The sequence below is a fragment of the Pleurodeles waltl genome, chromosome 10 (assembly GCF_031143425.1).
Source record: "Pleurodeles waltl isolate 20211129_DDA chromosome 10, aPleWal1.hap1.20221129, whole genome shotgun sequence".
In the NCBI taxonomy this organism is placed as follows: Eukaryota; Metazoa; Chordata; class Amphibia; order Caudata; family Salamandridae; genus Pleurodeles; species Pleurodeles waltl.
In genome coordinates this window covers 162299523-162323353 of record NC_090449.1, presented here as the reverse complement: position 1 = coordinate 162323353, position 23831 = coordinate 162299523, and the positions used below count along the sequence as shown (strand labels likewise).

Sequence of the window (23831 nt, the reverse complement as noted above, 5' to 3'; positions counted from 1 at the left end):
GGACAGGAACCTTCCGTTATGCACTAATAAGTCAAGAAGGATCATAGATATTTCTGGCTCCAGGACTTTGGAGCCGCCTCCCATTACAGCTCAACAAGCTGAACTGAGTGACTTCCTTTTGCAGAACATTAACAACTGACTTCTTTAGTGTACTGCTTTTATATTTTCGCGTTTATGTGAAGTTCTACTTAACTGCTGCTGTTAGTTTTTGTTCTTTGATGTTGTGCACTCAAATATAAGGAAGTTTGGGAGTATGCTATGAAAGAAAGAAATCAACTACTGTCCAGAGAATATCTACAGGTCTAGCAGTTTGCTACAAATGCCAAATTCATCAGCAGTCACTTGTTAGAGAGTATGAAGAGCATATTATTGTTAATCCAAACAAACATTCTTGCTCTTATGGACATGCCCGTGAACATTTATGTAAGAAAAGAGTCACTACATTAATAAGAGAGTGAAATCTGCTTTCTGGGAAAGGCATGCATATAACAAATTTGTTATGGCACTACCTTCCAACAATTTAAATCACAGCTCCGCACAATAAAGGAACAGGAATGTAATCTACAGACAGGCACAGACTAGGTTAAAACTATAAAACCACAGAAATTAGAAAAAATAAAAACATATCCTAATCCCCACCCAATGGAGAACTGCAGTCCACCAATCATTTGCTGTCTGGACTATGGCAATCCGCCATTTTCCCTCTCACCTTTCTAGTCCCCCCCAAGAAGGTACTCTATGGCTCAGCTGATCTCCTGAACAAGGATACTTGATCAGGTGACACTGGTGTTAAAGGATCTTTACTGACTCTATTTATGCCAGAGTACCTTTCAAAACGGGTTGTCCCACTCACAAGGCCCCCTCATCTCATGATAACTTCCTACCTTGCTTCACTTCTTACCATCTCTGGTGGAAAGAGTGGTATGAGGAGCAAGATTTCACTCCTATAACCAGAGGCCATGAACGCATCCTTCTTTCGTGGTGCCGCACCCAGCCTTTAGAACTCCCTTCCTCCCTAAATCAGAATTCAACCAGATGCACTAACCTTCAGGAAGCTTCTAATCCACCTGTTCCATCCCTACCTGAATCAATCTTTGTTCTTCTTTTGCCTAGTACTCTGCCTCTCATGTCTCCAGCTTATTCTCCCTTCTTGCTTGTATTGCCTTATAGTTATTTGTAAAGCACACTGTGTAACTTGTTAGGTACAGATGCACTATAGATTTGGCATGCACGGAAGGAATTTGCCATCATGTGATGATAAGGGCAACAATGATGACGAGGTTAGTTGTTTGGACTGCTAGGGCAATTCAGTGGAGGAAATTAACTCGAAAGGCAAAAGAAAAAGAAACAAAGACTTGCCCAAGCAGGTCTGATACATCTTAACAAGGAGAGCTTCAGAAAATTGCAGAAGGCATATTTACAGTAGATTTTCACTCACATGCCTTTCACGAGTAACTTAAACAACTTACTCTGGTGTGACATATACAATTGTCCATTATTCCAGTCACGTAAGAAACATACACACGAAGATTGGATGCTGGGAAAAGGAGTGTCGCTGAATGGACAATACCAAGATGAAAAGCTTTTGCAATCATAAAATCAGGCAAAAGCAGAGCTCGGACTTGCAAGGATCGGCTCAACAGAAAGAGAAAAATACTCAACTGTTAGCATATTCTTTGCCAGGTGTGTTTTTTTTTAAAGTATATAAGCACTAATAGAAGGTTATCTTTGAAAGTGTTTAGGAAACATGCTTTTATTTTGCTTTAAAGAAATCTTTAACAAGCAGTTGCAAAGCAAATAGGTCCTGCCTTTAATAACAGGCTACAGAAATATTGGTATTGCCAGTGTTTGTTTGCTGTGCTATACATTTTTAAAATACTGTGCTTCATAGTTCTTGACTGTTTAAAAATGGCTGACACTTTTAGAAACAATATGCGTGGTATATTGTAATGGTATAGCGTGACAAGAGACCAAAACATGTGCAATCTAACTTGGAACTGATTTGTTATACTTGCAGTATTCCAAATAGTAAAAGGTGCAGGGTGAGTTCCCTTTTTAACTGGTCACTGAATTCAGTTTCTTTTTAAACACACTTAAGATGTTGCTCTCTATGAATCATTAGCAAGATCATTTCCAATTAAAAGCTCTCCTGTAATTTATCAACAGAGTATGGTTTAGGGCAACTGGACTGGTCTTGTACAATTATCCTAGGGAATTCATCACCTCTGACAAAAAGTTCATTAAATGTACAACTATCCTTCACAAGTCTGAGCATAAAAGTTTAAGCATGTCCAAATTACCTGACATAATGTGTGCCTCAACAGGTCAAGGGGTAAGTGAGCCATTAATTCCACGGTATTGAGGGTGTACAAAAAGTTACTTTAATAAAGCCAAATCCGCTTTTATAGCGCAGGCTCCTTGGTTTTGTTTGTTTCAGCCAAATTCCAAAAGTAACTGTAATGACCCTTTAGAGAATGTACTTATTCAGATAGCACTTGAGCCCAAAAGTAGGCCACTATGGCTCTGTAGAAGTACTGCTTAGTGCAGGTATGTTAGGTGTCCAATTCAAACGAAAGGGCAGTCCAATTCAAACATTACACCATGTCTAACAGCCTGATTTGTGATGAGAGAATGACGACAACCATGACGATGGGGGACAAGCCAGGGATGTGGAATTCCTATAGTCTAACATCCAGCACGTATTGCTTGGTGTCAAGGACAACAAGGTTTCGTGTTTATTTTGTCCTTGGGACAAGTGGGCCCAACTCCCTGCAGCATAAACCCTTTGGCTGCCAGATTACAGTATCACATTATTGAGAAGGGAAGGGAATTGTCTGCGTAGAGGTAATATTTGTGTCCATATGTTAATTTTGTTTTTACTTGTATTTATGGGTCATTGATGCAAAGCCTTTGTTATTAGAGTGAGCACTATAAATACATTTTGTAAGCTTGGACTGCACTACTTACAATGGTTTCAGGTAAAAAAAAAAAAAAGTGTGTAGACGTTTGCAAAGTTTAACAATATGAGGCTACGTATAATGCTCCTAGCAAGCTCTCTGATTAGATGCAAATATGTGCAGAAGCTTGAACACAAGACTGATGATACTTTGGTTTCAAAATAAAACGTTCACAAAAAATGCAATTAAGAAAAACAAGTTTTGCTAAATTACTGTGAATTTTTAGGTACCATTTCTTTGAAAAATAATTTATTAAAAAGTGTTGATGCATGCTAGTTTTCCCAAAAAATATTCATGATGAAAAAAAAATTACAAAAAAATCAGTGTAACCATTTTTAACAAGAGTATGTAAAATATGAAAATAAACAAGCACTAGCAAGGCCAATAGGTCCTATACTGGTGGTCAGTCTTTTGGTTTTGTCAATGATTGTCTCGCTTTGGCATGGCTTTTGTAAACTTTATTCTTTTGAGAGCTTCTGGGCCCTCACGACTAACAAATATTGGCAAAAAGCAAAAATATTTTTTGGTCTCAAAAAGTACACACTGCCACAATAGTTCCTGCCACTGAACAAAACTACTTTGTGTGCTGATATGCTCCTTGTGAAAGAGCAGATTTCTATCACTCATAGTAAAGCCAGGAGAGAGAGAGAGAGAGAGAAATGTATAAAAACAAAAAGGTCTTGGTTAACGCTAGACCTCATTAGGTGCCCCATTCTTAAAGAAAGTCATAAAAGGGCACCTACTGTATATGTATTTACATTAGTGCAGGTTTACGTATTTCTTGAATTCACAAAGATGTACAGAAGTAGACTTGAAAATTGTACTCCTAGAAAATATCTGAACTGTATTTTAGCACAAGCAAATGTACATGTGTAGCTTTGCTCATGCGAAAATCTGTTGAGCATTTACAAGTTCACTTTCTCTCCAAACACTTTTTACCCAACCCTCTATTTCTGGTGGGTTCTTGTTTCATGATTTTCATAGGTTCAACAATAAGTTTAGTGCATGAAGAAAACGCTGGCCAACAAATCATTGTAGGGCAACGTATGGCTTCAAATAAGTGGTTCAAGGTGCATGCGTAAATAACAGGGAATACTGGTAATCTCTAACCTGGAATTTTTGTTACATAAGCAAATAATTAGGAATACTGGTAATCTTGGCCTTTTGAGAATACCCGATACATTACAGGGAGTCTGGACTTTGGAGACTTGGATTGCAGGCAAACTTTTCACACTGAACAGTTTGGACAAGGCACTGCAATGTTGTGACAGGTAGCTGCTCTTGCTGAGCATCTCCACCTGCTCATAATCAATTCTTGTACCTTTCCTTTCTAATGATTACTACACTGTATTGTATACAACCACAAACCCCACCCCAACATATTCCTAAACCTACCAGTCTTCCCTAACCATGTCCTCGAACACAGAAAGCTATACTTCCCATCTTTATTATATTCACCATCTTTTTCCCTCCTGTGGGAGCCAAATTATCCTCTTAACTCTCTCTCTAACTTGTTCTTTTAGTTAAGCAACGACAAAAAACCTATAATGTTTTTCGGCCAACTTTTTCATCATGCAGTAAACTTATTGTTGGACCTATGAAAATCATGAAACAAGAACCCACCAGAAATAGAGGGCTGGGTAAAAAGTGGTTGGAGAGAAAGTGAACTTGTAAACGCTCAACAGATTTTCGCATGAGCAAATCTACACATGCATATTTGCTCGTGCTGAAATACAGTCACCCCCTAAGACATAATGTAATTGCTCATTCCTGTTATCTTTATGTAACATTTAGATAAGCAGCTTGCATGCGCACACTGATTGTGCTTCTTTATTGTATCTCTCAGGAGTAATAAAGATAAAAAGTTAATTTAAAAAAATACTGTTGTGTAAACAAAAATTTGTCACATCTACATCAAGCATGAATACCTGGTCAACCTGCCGGTAATACACAAATCTGCTGGAAACCATCAAGGTAAGGCAGTCAATACATCACTCCCAGTAACTATTATATTTAAGCACAATACTTCAAAAACATATAATACAACCTTTAAAAGATACCATACAATAACGCTGACAAAAATACAAAAGCGCTGTTCAAAACAATATCCTGCATACACATGTTCAAATGATAATTTGCATCCTTCCACGAATCTCACAACAGACTGTACATCACATCCTACACCCAGATAAAAAGTGTGACTTCAAGTCACATATTCCATGCAGCCAGTCCAACAGCAATCCTCAACCTAATATTCATCCTCACTAAAGCAAACCTCACCACGGTCACCATTTTACTGCAAACCAAGCACTACCACAATCAATACCCGGGTAGCATATCAAGTTCCATGCATCAAGGGACCAAACAAAATTATGAAAACAACATTCCAAAATGCCAAACCAACCATATGCCATCCGCATAAAACAAAAAACCCACCAAGCTTTGAATCAATTTCTATCTTCCCGAAACTAGTGTATACTACCACCTATATACCAAAAAAACCATACAAAACAAATCAAATCATAAACATTTATAAAGCGCGCTACTCACCCGTGCGGGTCTCAAGGCGCTAGGGGGAAGGGGTTACTGCTGCTCGAAGAGCCAGGTCTTGAGTTGCCTCCAGAATGCGGAGTGGTACTGGGTGGTCCTGAGATTGGTGGGGAGGGAATTCCATGTTTTGGCCGCCAGGTAGGAGAAGGATTTCCCACCTGCCGTGGTGCGGCGGATGCGAGGGACGGCGGCGAGAGCGAGGTTGGCGGAGCGAAGTTGACGGGTGGGTGTGTAGAAACTGAGGCGACGGTTGAGGTATTCGGGTCCCTTGTTGTGGAGGGCTTTGTGTGCGTGGGTGAGGAGTCGGAAGATGATCCTTTTGTTGACGGGAAGCCAGTGCAGGTGTCTCAGGTGGGCGGATATGTGGCTGTTGCGGGGTATGTCGAGGATGAGGCGGGCGGAGGCGTTTTGAATTCGTTGCAGACGTTTCTGTAGTTTAGAAGTGGTTCCTGCGTATAGAGTGTTGCCGTAGTCCAGGCGGCTTGTGACGAGGGCGTGGGTCACGGTCTTTCTGGTGTCGGCGGGGATCCAACTGAAGATCTTTCGGAGCATGCGGAGGGTGAGGAAGCAGGAGGATGATACAGCGTTGACTTGTTTGGTCATGGTGAGAAGTGGGTCCAGGATGAAACCGAGGTTGCGTGCGTGGTCTGAGGGGGTTGGTGCGGTGCCAAGGGCCGTGGGCCCCCAGGAGTCGTCCCAGACGGTCGGGGTGTTTCCGAGGATGAGGACTTCCGTTTTGTCTGAGTTCAGTTTCAGACGGCTGAGTTTCATCCAATCTGCGACGTCTTTCATTCCATCTTGCAGGTTGGTCTTGGCGCTGGTGGGGTCCTTGGTGAGGGAAAGTATCAGCTGAGTGTCGTCGGCGTAGGAGGTGATGATGATGCTGTGTTTGCGTATGATGTCAGGGAGGGGGCTCATGTAGACATTGAAGAGAGTCGAGGTGAGCGAGGAGCCTTGTGGGACGCCGCAGATGATCTCGGTGGGGTCTGAGCGGAAGGGTGGGAGGTAGACTCTTTGGGAGTGGTTGGAGAGGAAGGAGGTGATCCAGTCCAGGGCCAGTCCTTGGATCCCGGTAGAGCGGAGGCGGGATATTAGGGTTTGGTGGCAGACAGTGTCGAAGGCAGCCGAGAGGTCGAGGAGGATGAGGGCGACTGTTTCTCCGTTGTCCATCAAAGTTCTGATGTCGTCAGTGACTGAGATGAGGGCGGTTTCTGTGCAGTGGTTGGCTCGGAATCCGGACTGCGAGGGGGGTCGAGAAGGTTGTTGTCTTCAAGGAAGTTGGTAAGTTGCTTGTTGACGGTCTTCTCTAGGACTTTGGCAGGGAAGGGGAGGAGCGAGATGGGGCGGACGTTTTTCAGGTCCCTGGGTCCGCCGTAGGTTTCTTTAGTATGGCGTTGACTTCAGCGTGTTTCCAGCTCTCGGGGAAGGTGGCAAAAGAAAACAAGCTGTTGATGATGGTCTGGAGATGCGGGGCGATGATGCCGTCGGCTTTGTTGAAGATGAAGTGTGGGCAGGGGTCCGATGGGGCACCGGAGTGGATGGAGTTCATGGTGGCTTTGGTCTCTTCCGTGTTGATGTGAGTCCAGGCGTTGAGGGTGATGGCTGGGGTTGTAGGTTCTGTGGTGGTTGGCTGGGTCTGGTGGCCGAAGCTGTCGTGTAGGTCGGTGATCTTACGATGGAAGAAGGTGGCGAGGGAGTTGCAGAGGTCTTGTGAGGGCGTTTGAGAGCTCTTTGACGATGTTGAAGAGTTCTTTGCTGTTGGGAGTGTTTTTGTCCAGTCTGTCTGTGAAGAAATTTCTTTTGGTGGCGCGGATCAGTTGGTGGTGATCGCGGGTAGCGTTCTTGAGGGCAGTCAAGTTATCTGCGGTGTGGTCCTTGCGCCAGGCTTTCTCGAGGGTGAGGCAGGTTTTTTTTTATTCCTTGAGGGTATCAGTGAACCAGAGAGGTTTTTTGGTGTTGGTCTGACTTGGGAGGTGTCTGAGGGGAGCAAGGTTGTCTGCACAGTTGGTGATCCAATGCGTGAGGCTGAGGGCTGCGTCGTTGGGGGGGTCGGTGGAGAAGGTGGGTTGGTTGTCGCTGAGAGTGGAGAGAAGCTGTCCCGCGGGGATTTTGTTCCAATGTCGGCGTGGGATGGGTAGAGTGCGGAGGTGGCGAGTCTCGCGTCGGAAGGTGAAGTGGACACATCTGTGGTCGGTCCAGTGTATAGTGGAGGAGTGGCTGAAGGATACGTGGTTGCTGGCGGAGAAGATGGGGTTGAGTGTGTGTCCGGCGATGTGGGTGGGGATGATCACCAGTTGCTTGAGACCGAGGTTGTCGAGCAGGGCGGTGGTGTTGGGGTTGTTGTTCTGCTCCAGGTGGAAGTTGAGGTCACCGAGGAGGATGTAGTCCGGCAAGGCAAGGGCTTGCGGGGAGATAAAGTCAGTGATAGAGTCGCTGAAGAGGGCGCGTGGTCCAGGGGGTCTGTAGATGAGAGTTCCTCTGAGGGTGGTCCTGGGGTCGGTTTGGATCTGGAAGTGCAGGTGTTCGGCGGCGAGGGGGGTGTCTTCGGTGGAGGTGGTGACGTTGATGGAGTCCTTGAAGACGATGGCGATTCCTCCCCCTACTTGGTTGGTGCGGTCTCTCCTGGAAATCTTGTAGCCGTTGGGGATGGCTATGGCGATGTCGGGGGCCGAGGAGGCGTTCATCCAGGTCTCAGTGATGAAAGCGACGTCCGGTGGAGTCCAGGAGGTCCCAAAGTTCAACGCCGTGCTTGTGGACGGAGCGTGCGTTGATCAGGATGTATTTGAGGTGGTTGTTGGTGCGTGGGCTGGCGGGCGTGGTGGAAGGTGAGTTTGCAGGTGTGACATACGAAGGGTCCGTGGGTACGTTTCGGGTTGGCTTGGAAGCAGGTGCTGGAGCGCCCCAGGTTGAGGGCGTGGAGGGTGATGGGGTCGTAGCGGTGCTACAGGGTTTGAGAGTGCTGGGGGCCAGGGCTTGTGGCGCTGGGCGTGGTCCAGGCGCGGACGGGCTTGCCTTTGGTGCACCAGCGGCGCGGCCACCATAAGAGGGAGGAGGGGGGGGCGACGAATGGGAGCAGGGGGGGGCGGGGCGAGCAGGAGGTGGCGGGAAAGCGGAGGGTGGGGGGGGTCAGGTAGAGGGGAGGGGAGAAAAGATAGGGGAGGGGGGTTATAGGTGGAGGGGAGTAAGGAAGAAAGATAGGAAGATAGGGGAGGGGGGGTTACAGAGGTGGAGGGGAGTAAGGAAGGACAGAGAGAAGAGCCAGGAGCAGAAGAACAGAAGAGAGAAGAGCCAAGAAGAAGGTAAAGAAGAAGAGGAGCGAGGGGTCAGGAGCAGAAGAGAGAAGAGCCAAGAAGAAAGGTAAAGAAGAAGAGGAGCGAGGAGTCAGGAACAGAAGAACAGAGGAGAGAAGAGCCAAGAAGAAGGTAAAGAAGAAGAGGAGCGAGGAGTCAAGAACAGAAGAACAGAGGAGAGAAGAGCCAAGAAGAAGGGTAAAGAAGAGGAGGAGAGAAGAGTCAAGGAAGAGGAGTCAGGCAGAAGAGGAGAGACCTGAGAAGCAGAGGATACGAAGAACACAGATGAAGAATACAGATGAAGAAAGAAGAAAGCACACGCAGGTCGCGGTGCAGAAGAGAAGGAAGAAACACAGATGAAGTACACAGAAGAAGAACACAGAAGAGAGAACACGCAGGACGGGGTGCAGGGAAGAAAGAAGAACAGAAGAACACAGATGAAGAAAGATGAAAGAACATGCAGGACGGGGTGCAGGGAAGAAAGAAGAACACAGATGAAGAACACAGAAGAAGACCAAAGATGGGGAAAGAAGCAGGAAGAGAACGCGGTGAGGAAGAGCAGAACACGCAGCAAGAGGGCTGCAGAAGAGGAGCAGAGAGCGAAGGGAAGAAGGACGGCGGAGGAGCGGAGAGAGGTAGGAGGGGAGAGCGGAAGGCAGAAGACAGAGGCACAGGAGAAGAGGTGAGTAGCGCAGGGCAGGGCGAGGGGCTGGGCGGGGGGAGTACTTACTGTATTTTCGCAGGACTTGCTTGGAGGTTTCAGGAGCCTGGGCTGGTGGAGCTGCAGCGGCAGGGGGAGCGACCTACCCTTGGGTATAAACAACGTTTATATATGGTACTTACACCGGTAAGTTGTAGCTTCACTGCAGCATAAATGAATGAGCACTACTCTGGTACTGTTTATAACCAAGTTAAGCAAGGTGTACCTAGAGGCTGCTAGGTTTCCAGCCTGTGACACTGAGGTCAAACATAGGTCGGTAAGGATTCTTCAACATAGTGATCACATGATTTGTAACCAAACTAAACCCTTGTTTGTACTTTAGACAAAGGCTAAAAAAAACTATACATCAAGCTAGACCAGTGGTCTCCAAACTTTTTGATGCTGAGCCCCCTCAGTCGAAAAATAAAAATCATTGGGCCTCCCTCAGAATTTTTCACATTTCTTTTTATAAAGATGGCTATGTTTAAATATGTCTAGACCTATTTAAACATTGGAGTTAAGTACTGTTACCTTTTTAAAAATGCAATAACATGCTTCTGCTTAAAACAAAGCCCTGTTATCTGTATAATGCTTCGTTTGGCCAGAGCCTGGTGCCTCCCCCCTGGGATCACTTGAGGCCCCCCTAGGGGGGCCCGTCCCCCAGTTTGAAGACCTCTGAACTAGACAAATGATTGATACCACATATCAAGCCGCAAAAAGTTCTCAGACTAAACCAAAATCCACAACCCATGCCTGCTGTTAGATGAAATTGCATAGGACTTCCGATACCATAAACCAAAGACCGTATCATAAACGGAATCGATTCCAAATTTGATCAACTCAGAAACCGCCAAAGCAACACCAACCTCCCAGTAGCAGACACCGGGCCACTGCCTAAAAAAATTTGTATATTTTTCTTTGAATAAATCAAACCATGTCAGAAATATATTGCATCTCATGACCAAAACATAACGATACCGACTCACGGCCCACACACACACTGAACTCCCAAGGTTTTGGTTCACGGTATGTTAGTTAGAACATGAAGACAATAATGTTTACATTCGCAGACACGCCTGGGAAGGAAGTACCCTGCAAGCTAGAACATTTCAATGTGGTTGGGGCCACACCCACTCGATTGCTTTGTATCGCCATCTGACAAGACTCCTTTGAGCATGCTACATCTCCAAATCAAACAGAGAAGGATAAATAACTTTGCACTAATCAAAGCATAACAACCTACCTCTTGTGTATTCCTAAGGCAATTTTATTACAAGACCGGAGGCGAGTATTATGCAATCTTTTCTTGCTTTCATTTTCAATAGCAGCCAAGTAAAAAACTACAGTTCCCAGTGAAAACAAACTACAATGATGACATCATAGATGAACAACCAATAGGACATTGAACACCAGTACTAATATCTTAACTGCGAGCAACAAGCTCTCTTTTCTTGCTGCTCGCAGTCAAGATAAGTACACCATTATTTTCCTCACTTTGTAAAATTGTCTAAATGCATTATTATATTCTTATTTATTGAATAACAAGGTTTAGGGTTTAAAACGTGTATGCCGATTGTACGTGCGTTTGGTTTCCCGCAAGCAGCGCGTCTTTCAACGGTCTTTTCGGCCGTTGTAGACGCGCGCGCATTTCTCTACATTCCTGTCATTCTTTTTGACAGACCTGGTATCGCGTCACCTGGAGCAGCATTTTGAGCGTATTTCACTCGTTTTTTTCCCATCAGCCGGCCTCCGCATTTCGAGCAGTGCAGCACCCGGCTTCCACACGTTCCCTTCGGAGACTGTCCTTTTCAGGAACCGTCCCAAATCTTTGCTCCTGCCCCCTTTAGCCACTCCCTCTCTCTTCTCCTCACAAGTTAACCCCTGTTTAACCAGATTACTCCAAATCCTAATATAAAAATTGTTACCAAACCTTTAATACATTTTGACATAAATATATTATTGCCTGTTGTCAGCACTATGGCTGAGGAAGAAGATTCCCAAGTTTTTCAAGAGAATTTGAAATCTTTTATCAAAGATTCAGTTCAGCAAGCAGTTGCTGTCTCCATGTCTGACATGACCAAATATTTTAGAAAAGGAGGCTTCTAAATTATGTCCACTTCTAAAGTGCCTTCTATCAAAGGCAAGAAACGTGCGGCTACCCTCCCGGTGCCTTCAAAAGGCGTTTCTTCTGGTCCTTCCACCCGAGAGGTGTTTAAATCGGGTTCCTCTCTTTCTCCAATTCAGATTACACAGTTGAGAGACACTGATGATGACGATGATGACTCTCCTAGTCATACTGATGATATGGATGGGTCTTCGGATCCATTTTCGTGTGGGCCTTTGGAGAAAGGGCGTAAAATTTCTCCTGGTGACGTTCACCCTGTGTCTCATATTTTGGTGGACCATGCTGGCGAACCCTTGTTTGACCCTTCCCTCATGGTTCATCCAAATTCCAAAGAGTGGTACCCATCTGACCATGTTGCTGACTAGGTCTCCTTCTTTTTACGCCACCCTCTGGATAAAGCTACCCGAAATAAGCTTAAATCAGAATGTCCTCGCCCCTCGTTACCTGATAACATCACTTCTACCCCAGTTATTGACCCCAATATGCTCATTTTTTTACCAAATTTGGCAAGGATCCCAAGAAAGGTGTCGACAGAGCTTGGTCAGGTTGTCAAGACAAGCTTCTGGATTTGGTGGGTCCTCTCACCAGAATTTTTGATTTGGCGGAGGAGGCCAAAATGAACAACAGTCCAATAGACCCTGAGGTTCTCTCGAAATGGGCGCAACGCGCTATTTGTATGTTGGGTAATGCCAATACTCAACTAACCATTGAAAGGAGGAAAAGTCTCCTGTTAAAGATTGATCCCAAACTGGCTTCTTTAGCCTCTAAAGATGATGGTCCATCTGCTAAGGGCCAGCTTTTTGGGGATTCTTTTATCAAAGAGCTTGGCAAATATGTGTCCACCTTTGCCTCCCTGGACAAGGCTCAACTTTCCATGAAAAAGATTTTCTCATCTCGGGTTTTTGCCAGGGCCGGCAAAGACAGGAGTCGCTTTGCCGGCCGCTCCATCAGAGGCCAATATACCAACAGAGACTCCTACAATCAGCAATCCCAGCTTGAGACCTACACAGGATACAAGCCAAGATTCTACCCCCGTCGCTCAAGAGGCTATCGTCACAGGGGCTACGCCAACAGGGGAGATCAAACCTCCGGTAAGTGTTTCCAGTTCTGGCCTTCCTCCAGTAGGAGGTAGACTGGCCCTGTGTCTAAATTCATTGCCTTCTCTCACTTCAGATCCCTGGATAATTCAATCCATTCAAGGGTACCTATTAGAGTTTTACCAAACTCCAATTCAATCCCGTTTTCCTCTTCCCCTTGTTTTTTCCCCAAGATCAAACCGAACTTCTGCACAACGAAATCCAGTCTCTCCTCTCCAAGCATGCTATAGAACCCGTTCTGTTCGACCCTTCGGGTTTCCTCAGCACCATCTTTCTCGTCCAGAAGAAAAATCACAAATTTCGTTTAGTTCTAAACCTAAAGTCCTTCAACAACTTTGTGGTTTATCGGCATTTCAAGATGGAAACTATCCTCCATCTCAGGGACATTCTGCTTCAGAGCGATTGGTTGGTCAGATTAGACCTTCAGGATGCTTACCTCACGGTGCCAATTCATCACTCACACAGGAAATTCCTTCAGTTCCAGTGGCAAGACTCCTTTTATCGATTCAGAGCTCTTCCTTTCGGTCTTTCTTCCGCTCCTTGGTGCTTCACCAAAATTCTCAAACCCGTTCCCGCCTTTCTCCGCGCTCACGGTGTTCGTCTAATCCTTTATTTAGACGATTTTCTCTTGATGGCACAAGACAAGTGTCTTCTTCTGGACCATCTTCAATTTTGTCAGAACCTTTTTCTCAGCTTGGGCTTCCTCATCAACTCTCAGAAGTCGGTTCTAATTCCAACTCAGAAGTTGGAGTTTCTCCGTTTTCTTATAGACACTACTCAGTCGGTGCTTCAGCTTCCTCAACACAAGGTGTCCTTAATCAAAAAGGAAATTCGTCAATCCTTATCCCTTCCTCAGATCTCCCTCAGAACTCTAGCTCGTCTGGTAGGACTCCTGGCTTCCTCTATCCAAGCCATCTTCCCGGGTCCTTTACATTATTGCGCCCTTCAACGGCTCAAGATCTGCCATCTTCACAAAGGCCTCGCTTATTCAGATCCCTTGGTCCTAGATGCCGAATCCAAGGAAGAACTTCTATGGTGGTTGACGCATCTAGACGCCTGGAATGGCAGAACTATCTTCTCTGCTGCCCCAGATCTTGTATTAGAATCCGATGCAAGTCGGACTGGTTGGGGCGCAAGATGTGGTCAGTTCTCGACTGGAGGCGCATGGTCTTTGAAGGAGTCCTTTTTGAACATAAACAGTTTAGAGATGCTTGCAGGTTCCTTTGCCATCCGCACTTTTGCAAAAGACAGAGTAAGTTGCACCATCCTTCTAAGGATGGACAATTTGTCCGCGGTCAGGTATATCAACCATCTAGGCGGTACCAAGTCCAAGATTCTCTCCACCCTGGCGAAACATCTTTGGGAATACTGTCTTCCTCGTCGAATCTCAGTCAAGGCAGTGTATCTACCAGGCAGGCTGAATACAGTAGCAGACTGGTTTTCCAGACATCTTCACGACTCCAGCGATTGGCAATTGCACCCTTCAATATTCAATCATCTTACTTCCACCTTTGGCGAAATGTCCATAGATCTTTTTGCTTCTCGTCTCAATTCTCACCTTCCTTCCTATTTCAGTTGGAGGCCAGATCCACAGGCTCTTGCCACAGATGCTTTCCTTCAGACTTGGCCGTCATCCCTTCTTTACGCTTTTCCACCCTTCCTGCTCATCCTCGAGTCCTTGCACAAGCACGCAGACAACGGTCCACTCTAGTTCTCATAACTCCTTTCTGGCAGGCTCAGCCTTGGAATCCAACTCTATTGGAGTTGGCAATCGATCGACCTGTCTGGCTTCCTCACTTTCCCGACCTCCTCTTGGATCCCCAAGGCCAACAACACCATTTGATTCTCAGCAATTCCTTGTTCCTCATAGCCTCGAGGATTTCGGGTCGTCCTGGAGAACCCCAGGAATTTCGGAGGATGCTGCTAAACTCATTCAACAGGCCAGGGCCCCTGGTACCTCCAAAGCCTACAAGTCTGCATGGGCCCTTTTGAGCTGCTGGTGTATGGACAGGAATTCAAATCCCTTTTCAGCTGATGTAGTCTTAGTTGTAAATTTCCTTGCTTCCTTAGCCTCCCAAGGTAAGGCCTATCGCACCATTAATATTTACAGATCTGCCATCTCTGCTGAACATCAAAGGATTAATGGCAGACCAATTGGTGAACATCCTCTCATCTGCCAACTGTTAAAGGGAGTAAGATATGTTTTTCCGCCATCTCCTATGTATAATGTTATGTGGGACATTAATTTGGTATTACGATTTCTTACCACTTGGCTAGTTAATGATTTACTCTCTCTTAAACAGCTTTCTGCTAAGTTGACCATGCTTTTGTGTCGAGTCTCTATCAAACGTGTTTCGGACGTTAAGGCATTAGATGTTACTTCCTTATTCTTTTCCCCCCTTGGTGTTTCTTTTCAGATCAAGAGACGTACTAAAACTAATTTGGCTTGTGTCAATTATCCATTTTTTCCCTCTCAACCCAAGTTGTGTGTTGGAAATTGTTTGAAAAGTTATGTGACTCGTACTGCAGATTTGAGATCATCCTCTGCCTCCCAATTACTTATTTCCTTTCAGAAACCCCATAACCCTGTTTCTTCCCCTACTCTGGCCCGTTGGGTCAAATGGATCATGTCCTTAGCTGGCATTGATGTAGGGTCTTTCGGTGCCCATTCTGCTAGAGGGGCTATGGCCTCTCGCGCTTTCTGGGCAGGATCCTCTTTACAGGATATTCTCAAGTCTGCAGATTGGTCTAATGAAAGTACTTTTAGAACTTTTTATTGTAAGCCAATTTCTCATGTTTCAGATTCAGTTATTGCTATGCTTTGAACATGCATAATATGAGCCTCCGGTCTTGTATTAAAATTTAGATTTTCCTAGCCTTGGTGTCTGAAAGGCTAGATTTTATTAAAGACAGGGAGGCGAGTATTATCCTGCCACTATTTCTAACCCACCCTATATCTTTATTTCAGTGCCAACTCCCTCTTCCAGCGTTGGCTCGTCATGATTCACATGGACAACTTTTACCAGCATTGGATTCAGCCATCAGCGTCCACTCTTCCCACGCTTCACTCCACACTCGCCATCTTCGGGATTGTTTCATGGACATTGTGACATTGGTTTCTATTTTTTATGTCATTTTGTTTGTTACTTCTCCTCTTTAGTTTTGCATCAAGAAAAGAGGGCTTGTTGCTCGCAGTTAAGATATTAGTACTGGTGTTCGATGTCCTATTGGTTGTTCATCTATGATGTCATCATTGTAGTTTGTTTTCACTGGGAACTGTAGTTTTTTACTTGGCTGCTATTGAAAATTAAAGCAAGAAAAGACTGCATAATATTCGCCTCCGTGTCTTTAATAAAATCTAGCCTTTCAGACACCAAGGCTAGGAAAATCTCAATTATGTCCAAACGAAAGTAACGCTAATAGTACCTGCAATATATATATATATATATATATATATATATATATATATATATATATATATATATATATATATATATATATCTCTCCATCCAACCACCTAAGTTTCTTCACGTCTCCTCTATGAAGCTCAGTCCATCTGATCTTCAGTTCCCTCCTTGGCACCAATATTAGCGAGCACAAATCCACGGCTAGGCCTGAGCATGTAAACAAACCAATAACAGTAAGCTTTGACAGCAACTCCTCTTTCCTAAAATAGTGCCATAGTTGAGGGAAAAAAACGTTAATGAGCGAGGGACGCTGTTCGAAACCGAAACTCGGTCAAAACTGAAGTGCCTTAAAAAAAAAAAACGAAGTAAAAACCTAAAGGCTACCGAACATTAAACAGGACTAGTAAAATTATGCATCTAGGTCAAACAAAAGAACGGTATGATACTGGGAAACCTGGAAGTTTAAAATGCAAACGTGAATTCGGGGGTGGGGTGAGGGGGGTAGAACGACACAAAACTCTGCATTATCCTAAACGTCTCGCATTAATGAAACGCGACGTTCTTCATTGTGGATTCCGAAGTGTTGCTAAAACACATATCTGTAATGTTCGTATTGCTGTGCGGAGACATATTCCAGAGAACATTTCACATAAACGGTCCTTTTCACGTCACCTTAGAGGCATTTACAGGATGTGGGCAAGCTGGTAAAACGTTTAACATGACATTTTTTTTGCCCTGAAAAGACTGAACGAACTGCACTGGGTGTGCGTGCTTTTGGTAAAGGAATGCCAACCATTGAAATCAGTCCAAAGGGAAGCATCAGCTCCGTGTGCTGCGCAAAAGGGTCACTCATGTATACATTTCCCGCAGAGGTTTGCGTGCGATGATCACGTTCTGGCAAACTTAGACTCACCCATTGCAACGTTTGAGTCCATGATTTAGTGCGCAAGACTGCCACGTGTTACATTTGTTTACATTTAGACGAGAGGCGGAATCGTACTGCTGTCAGGTGATATTATGTCGCAAGTTTTGACCAACTAAAGTATACAATAGAATATTTTCTTGTTAGTTTTCTGAGCTACAGTCCCGGTTGATATTTTTGTTGGACCATTAAAGGTCACTGAAGATAAGACAGGATAAGTCCAACCGCAACCACATTTCCTCAACATAACAGATTTTTTTTGCAATAGCTCGATTGCTCAGTCCTGCCAGACACAGATAAACGCAGCCTTCGCCCATCCGCACTTAAATTACTTCAACCCCGGTACACTGTTTCGTATTTTAAACCTAACACCTCTTCCAAACACTATTTTCCACAGGATGTACTATCTCAAGACATAAGTTCTCTTAGCTACATTAATATTCACCAATCCCAAAACGACAACCCCGCCAAAACAACCACCAGTCTAATAACACTTCGGGAAAAACACTAACACCATTTCGCATACACTATTACACACCTATTCTACAAAAAACAATCTGTCACATATGGGACCACAACCAACCCGTTACCCTAAAACCAACTTTAATCCACATCGGCCATAAACACACTTGTTGGACTGACAACACTTGGATTCTGAATGAGCAAATGAACAGTTCTATGCTAGGGCTCCCATCCCTGCCAAAACAAAGTAGTAGCAACAGGGTAAGCCCCAATACTAACCCGCAACGTTACAGAAGTAAGCATTTTACTTCACAGTACCTTGACACACCAACAAATAATCTTCGGGCTAAAAAGCACGAATGCACAAACAGCAATCCCCTCCCGATGCACAACCACCAGCTCCAGTCATGCAAACCCCCACTTCAAATATTCGACTACCACACACGCGCGCTCACGTGCACTTGAAATAAAACACCCTAACAGAGACACTCCAGCTCCCTTTTGAACCCCAGAAGACACTCACTCCACCGGCAAAAAAAAAAAAATCAAATCACCAGTTGATCCTCATCGAAGAAAGAGAGCGGTCCCCAGTACGTGTTTGCGCACTCCTTTCTACCCCAGCCCCCTCGACAGTAGAGCCTCCCTGTCCTCCTAGGCACGCTTCCCCACGGGCTGCACTCACCAGATGCTTCTCCTGCAGCCTGACCGGTGCCGGCTGAGCTGGTCCAAGCACCGGACGCTGAGGCGAGCGGGCGTTGGCCGGGGCGTAGCCTTGTACTCCCGCACGGGGGTGCGGCTCGCTGCCTCCTCTGCCGTTCGTGCTCTCAACGCCTCGGGCACTTCGGCGAGCCTCCGAGACGGCTACGGGCTTGCGCATGCGTAACCCACAACATGGCGGAGAAGAGGCCGTATAGATAGGGAGGAAGGACTAAAGCAGGGGCTTCACAGATTAGAGTCTAGAGACCAAAACACAAGCAACCAAGTGCATGGGAAAAGAGGATGAGCAACATAGAGAAAGGACTAAAGCAACACACACACAGAAAGGATAAACAAGCAATCTAACTCAGAAGCTGAGAAAAGGTAAATAAACGAATCAACTCCGAAAAGCAGAAAGGATAAACAGCCGAGCCAACTGAAAAACTCAGTGTAGAAGAAGCATTGGGGACCGCCGGAGTTCTGTGGCACACCACAGACATACATGACAATATTAGGAAATATCTGAGTGAAAGTGGAAGATTTTATTTCACAAATAGTTTCTCAAACAGTCCCTAATTAACACTGCAATACATATCTACAGGTTCACCTTGAAAAAATCATCCAATCACAAATCCTAAAACGAAGCATATGTCCTAGCTCTTCCAATTTAGCTATTTACGAAACTGGAGATCATGTATTGATAGTTGTTAGTGTAATTACAGTTTTTTGAAAATAACATTAATAATTTATATATATATATATACAATTTTGTTTCATAGAATGGCGTCCCTAGTTAGGGTTCCCAGGCATAAGAATTATTTGGGTTTTTCCACCTATTATAACTTTGCGCTCATTTGCAAAACTTTGCAGACCTATTCTTCCTTCTACATTAGTAGATGTTGCAAAGTTTTGCAGTAATTGGTCAAGGGGGGAGGGGCAAAGATAAAAGGTTGTCCCAAAACGCATTTTTCCACCAATGGATCCCCACAGAATTTGTATGCTGCATACTGCTAAAAAAGCTGAACAGATTTACATGCAATTTGGCAGGATCAGACATGATGGTACATAGATTAACTTTCTTGGTACTACATGTAAGTAGGGCAAGTATATTTTGTTTTGAGGAATTTAAGTGTAGTAATGTCTATTGCTGTAGTATTTTCACTAAATTTCACAGTATTTCATGGTATTGAGCAAAAGTCCCTCAGTACATAGCAATGACAAGTCTTTATGTGATTGGCTAATGACTGCCTTTAAAAAAGTTAAAGGCAGCCATGTTTTCTTTAAGGTATATTTTACCTCTGTTCTGTGTTTCGCCCTTAGATGTAGGTATTAGGTTCAATATGTTCCCCCTCCCTATTACTATTTTATTAAAGTGGTAATAAGTGATGGAAAATATTTAGACGTTTCTATACATTAAAAAAAAGTACAGAGTAATGTGGTACTAAAACAAAAAAAAAAATGACAGGGAGTAATCTGACTGCCAACCAAAGAACCAATTTCTAACAATGCTGAACATAAGGCTGGTACAGTTTGTGGAAATTTAAATAATCACTCCTAAATCTAGATAGCCGTTAGCCTGGAGCACTGTCAACATTATGATGCCAAGATCAATGTCTTATTTTTAGGTTATACACTGGGTGTGTACAATTTATATAAGTCTGTACATTGCAAACTAGCATGGTCAGTTCTTGGATATATTGACAAGGGTTAGCTCAGCTAATCATCTAGCACACTGATATTCATTTTCAAATGAAGAGTGGTTTATTTGTACATTTTTGCATAATTTTGCACATTGCATCTGTCAGTGATTGCACCAATATTGACTGAATTGTACATGAAGTATGGCTGTTTGTGTGGGGCACAGATCCCCTGGCACGTCATTTGCACCTTTACGTAATTTTGCACATTGTTCCGGTTAGTTAACACACTAATATTGATAACCGGGCCGAACTGTACATGATCTATGGAGGGTTGCATGGGACTTGGGTCGCATGTTATCATGACTGACTTTCTAATGTCGTTAAACTGTGCTAGCTAGGCCAGTTATTTTATATTTTGATACTTGTCCATTTTGCAAAACTTTGCCAAGCTGCTCTATGCCACACCAGTCTATGTCACTCCACTGTACGCCACTCTGGTGTACCCCACTCCACACTATACCAGTGCCCTGTAAGCCACTCCACTTTACCCTGTTTCAGTATATGACACTCCACTCTTGCCCCCTCTACTCTACCCTGCTCCACTCTACAGCAATCCATTTGTACGCTATTCCCCTGTATGCCACTAATCTCTACATCACTGCAATCAATGACACTCTACTGTATGCCAATCCACTCTACAACACTGTACTCTTTACTACTCCTCTGTATGTAATTCCACTTGACCCCACGCCTCTCGACTAGTCCACTCAAAGCCACTCCACTCTATGCCACCCTACTCTATGCTACTCCAATGTACACTATTGCACTATATGCCACTCCACTCTAGGCTACTTCACTGTATGCTACTCCATTCTATTCCACACCACTCTAACCCAACCCCACTCCATGCCACTCCACTATGTCCCACTCAACAACACTATACTCCACTCAACAACATTCTATGCCCCTCCACTGTACCATACTATACTTCACTCTGTAGGACTACACTGTGCAACATTCACTCCTGTCAGTGCAATTGTACAGTATCCTACTTTACTCTACATTATTTTACAACACTCTACTCCACTCTACAACACTATGCAAATCCCTGTACGCTGCTTCCCACATTTAATATAATCTGTTCTATCAGACACTACTCTACCGTACTCCACTATAGTCCACTACTGCACTCTACGGGGATCCACTGAATGCTACTCTATGCCACTCAACTGTACGACAGTCTGTCCCACTCCACTCTACAGTACTGCACTCTGCACTATTCCATGCCACCCTACTGTACAACACTTTAATCCACTCTATGACACTCTACTATACTCCACTCTGCTAAACTTTCCAGCACTCTACAACACAGCAGTTCAGTCCACGGTGCCACACACCACACCACTCTACAACACTTTACTCCAATGTATACGACGCTATCATACTCTACTAGATTCCACGCCACTGTACTCTAGAACATGCTACTCCACTCTATGCAATGCCACCCCACTGGACGACACTACACTCTACTGCGCTGCACATCATGTTTCCCTACTTTATGGCACTGTACAGCACTCCACTCCAAACTGCCCTACTGTTCCACACTGTACTCTATTCAACTCCACTCGACAAGACTGTACTACACTCTGTGCCACTATACAACACTGTACTCCACTCTGTGGTCCTACACTACACTATGGGGGTCATTCCGACCCTGGCGGTCATGGACCGCCAGGGCCGGGGTTGGAGGATGCTCCGCCAACAGGCTGGCGGTGCATCAAGGGCAATTCTGACCGCGGCGGTAAAGCCGCGGTCAGAAAAGGGAAGCCGGCGGTTTCCCGCCGGTTTCCCGCTGCCCCTGTGAATCCTCCACGGCGGCGCTGCAAGCAGCGCCGCCATGGGGATTCCGACCCCCTTCCCGCCAGCCTGGTTCTGGTGGTTTTCACCACCAGAACCAGGCTGGTGGGAAAGGGTGTCGTGGGGCCCCCTAACAGGGCCCCACATTGATTTTCAGTGTCTGCTTGGCAGACACTGAAAATCGCAACGGGTGCAACTGCACCCGTCGCACACCAGCAACTCCGCCGGCTCCATTCGGAGCCGGCATCCTCTTTGCTGGTGCTTTCCCGCTGGGCGGGCGGGCGGCCTTTTGGCGGTCGCCCGCCAGCCCAGCGGGAAAGCCAGAATGACCGCCGCGGTCTTTTGACCGCAGTGCGGTCTTCTGGCGGGGGAACTTTGACGGGCGGGCTCCGCCGCCCGCCAAAGTTGGAATGACCCCCTATAAGTCCCTCTACTTCACTCTGTATCCCTACACCCCAGGGTACAACACTCTACTCCACTCTGCAATACTTTCCAACACTCTATAACACACCACTCCACTGTACTGTACAAGCCACCACTCCAATTTAAAACAATTTACTGAACTCTACACTATACTTGTCCACTTTAGTGTACTCCACACCACTGTACATGGCTTACATAGGAGCCTTCCCCTGATATATTCGCTGTGCTACCTAACAACTATTGTATCCTCCAAGCTAACCGACCCCCGGTAAAACAGTTGGTGGCATAGCCGCAGTAATTAAGTAGTATCTGGAAATTTCTAAATTTTTAGGCAAATAGTGAGAAGGGAGGGCATCTATCCTTAGATATCTCTGATCACCTTAGGAATTTAAATCATGAGCAACATGTGCTTACTACCACTTATATCAAAGGTCACACTTTAGACCAAGTCTGGTCCATGCACTTATCACTGTCCAGCCTCACAGTGTCTCCATGCGCTTGGTCAGACCATCATCTAATTTAATTCACCCTGACAGGTTTATCTCCCTAAAAAGCTCTCCACCCCAGTTTGGACTCCTCTCCAGGAGCTCGTTATGAGTTGACTTAAATCCCTTTTGCAACTTACTGGCATCAACCACACCTGACCAAGACAATGACATCGACCAACGTGGAAAGGCGATATCTGTCTGTCTCACAAAAGCCAGCAACACTATGTACCCCTATACAGAATTAAACAGTCAAGACATCATGAAATCTCCAAGTGGTTCATGGATAAACTAAAACTTGCAAAACTAGATTTACGTTAGCAGAAAGACAAATGGCAGAAGAACTATGCCATAGAGGCTAAGATACTCTATTTACAACACCATAAACAATGTAAATTGTACATTCAGCAGGCCAAATCTGCTTTCTTTACAGACAGAATTCTCTTGTCCACAAACAAATCGAAGGAGATATTTGGAATAATTTCATAATTCTCTAACCCTGATGGAGTGACATTACCTAGCACCCCTTCACAGACTCTTTGTAATACACTTAGGTGGTCATTATGAACATGGCAGGACACACCGCTCCGCCGGCGGTGGCAGAAATTACCGCCAACAGGCTGGCGGTCCGGACCGCCAAATAATGAAGCACATGAGAAACAAGTAGTGGTCTAGCCCCACACTGCCAGCATTGGAGTGGCTACGAGGACAGAGGAGGCCGCCCACAGGCCGGCGGAAAGGCCCCACCTGCCCACCAAATAATGAATTACAAGACCACCTTCAGTTCTGGGGCAGGAACCACCATCATGCAAAGCGTGGCGGAAACAAACAATATAAAAGGAAACACTCACCAAAGGCACACACATTACGCCTAAGCAGAAATGGAGAGATAGTTGCAAGTAATGCCAGTGCTGCTCCTTGCCATATACCTCCACGATCGTGACAGCCGACGAAGACGACAACTTAAGTACCACAACCTAGTACCAATGGGAAGAAAGTGCACAGTTACACAAACACCCCACCCACCCTCAACACACTCCCAACCCCTCACACCATACACACCAGAACAAGATGTAATTACCCGACACAGGGCAACAAAGCCCATCACCAAAGTACACACATGTGCACACCACACCCCCACAATGAAACAATGAACAACGTCACCATATTGTGCCAACAGCACCACTGGGCCCTCAAACTTTAATGAAACTCCAAATAAA

At 45.1% G+C, this 23831-nt stretch overlaps 1 protein-coding gene across 5 annotated transcripts in view; it reads right to left on the bottom strand.

Moving 5' to 3' along the window:
* Positions 1-18452, bottom strand: part of EPN2 (epsin 2) — a 357746-nt gene extending 339294 nt beyond the window's left edge. For 2 of the 5 annotated variants that reach the window (XM_069210119.1, XM_069210116.1), the window contains exon 1: positions 18193-18447. The gene's annotated coding sequence lies outside the window, so the exon portion shown is untranslated. Of the gene's footprint in view, positions 1-18064; positions 18164-18192 lie in introns of those variants that run through there. The other 3 variants (XM_069210122.1, XM_069210121.1, XM_069210120.1) reach the window with 3 other exon arrangements.
* Positions 18453-23831: the final 5379 nt, after the last annotated feature.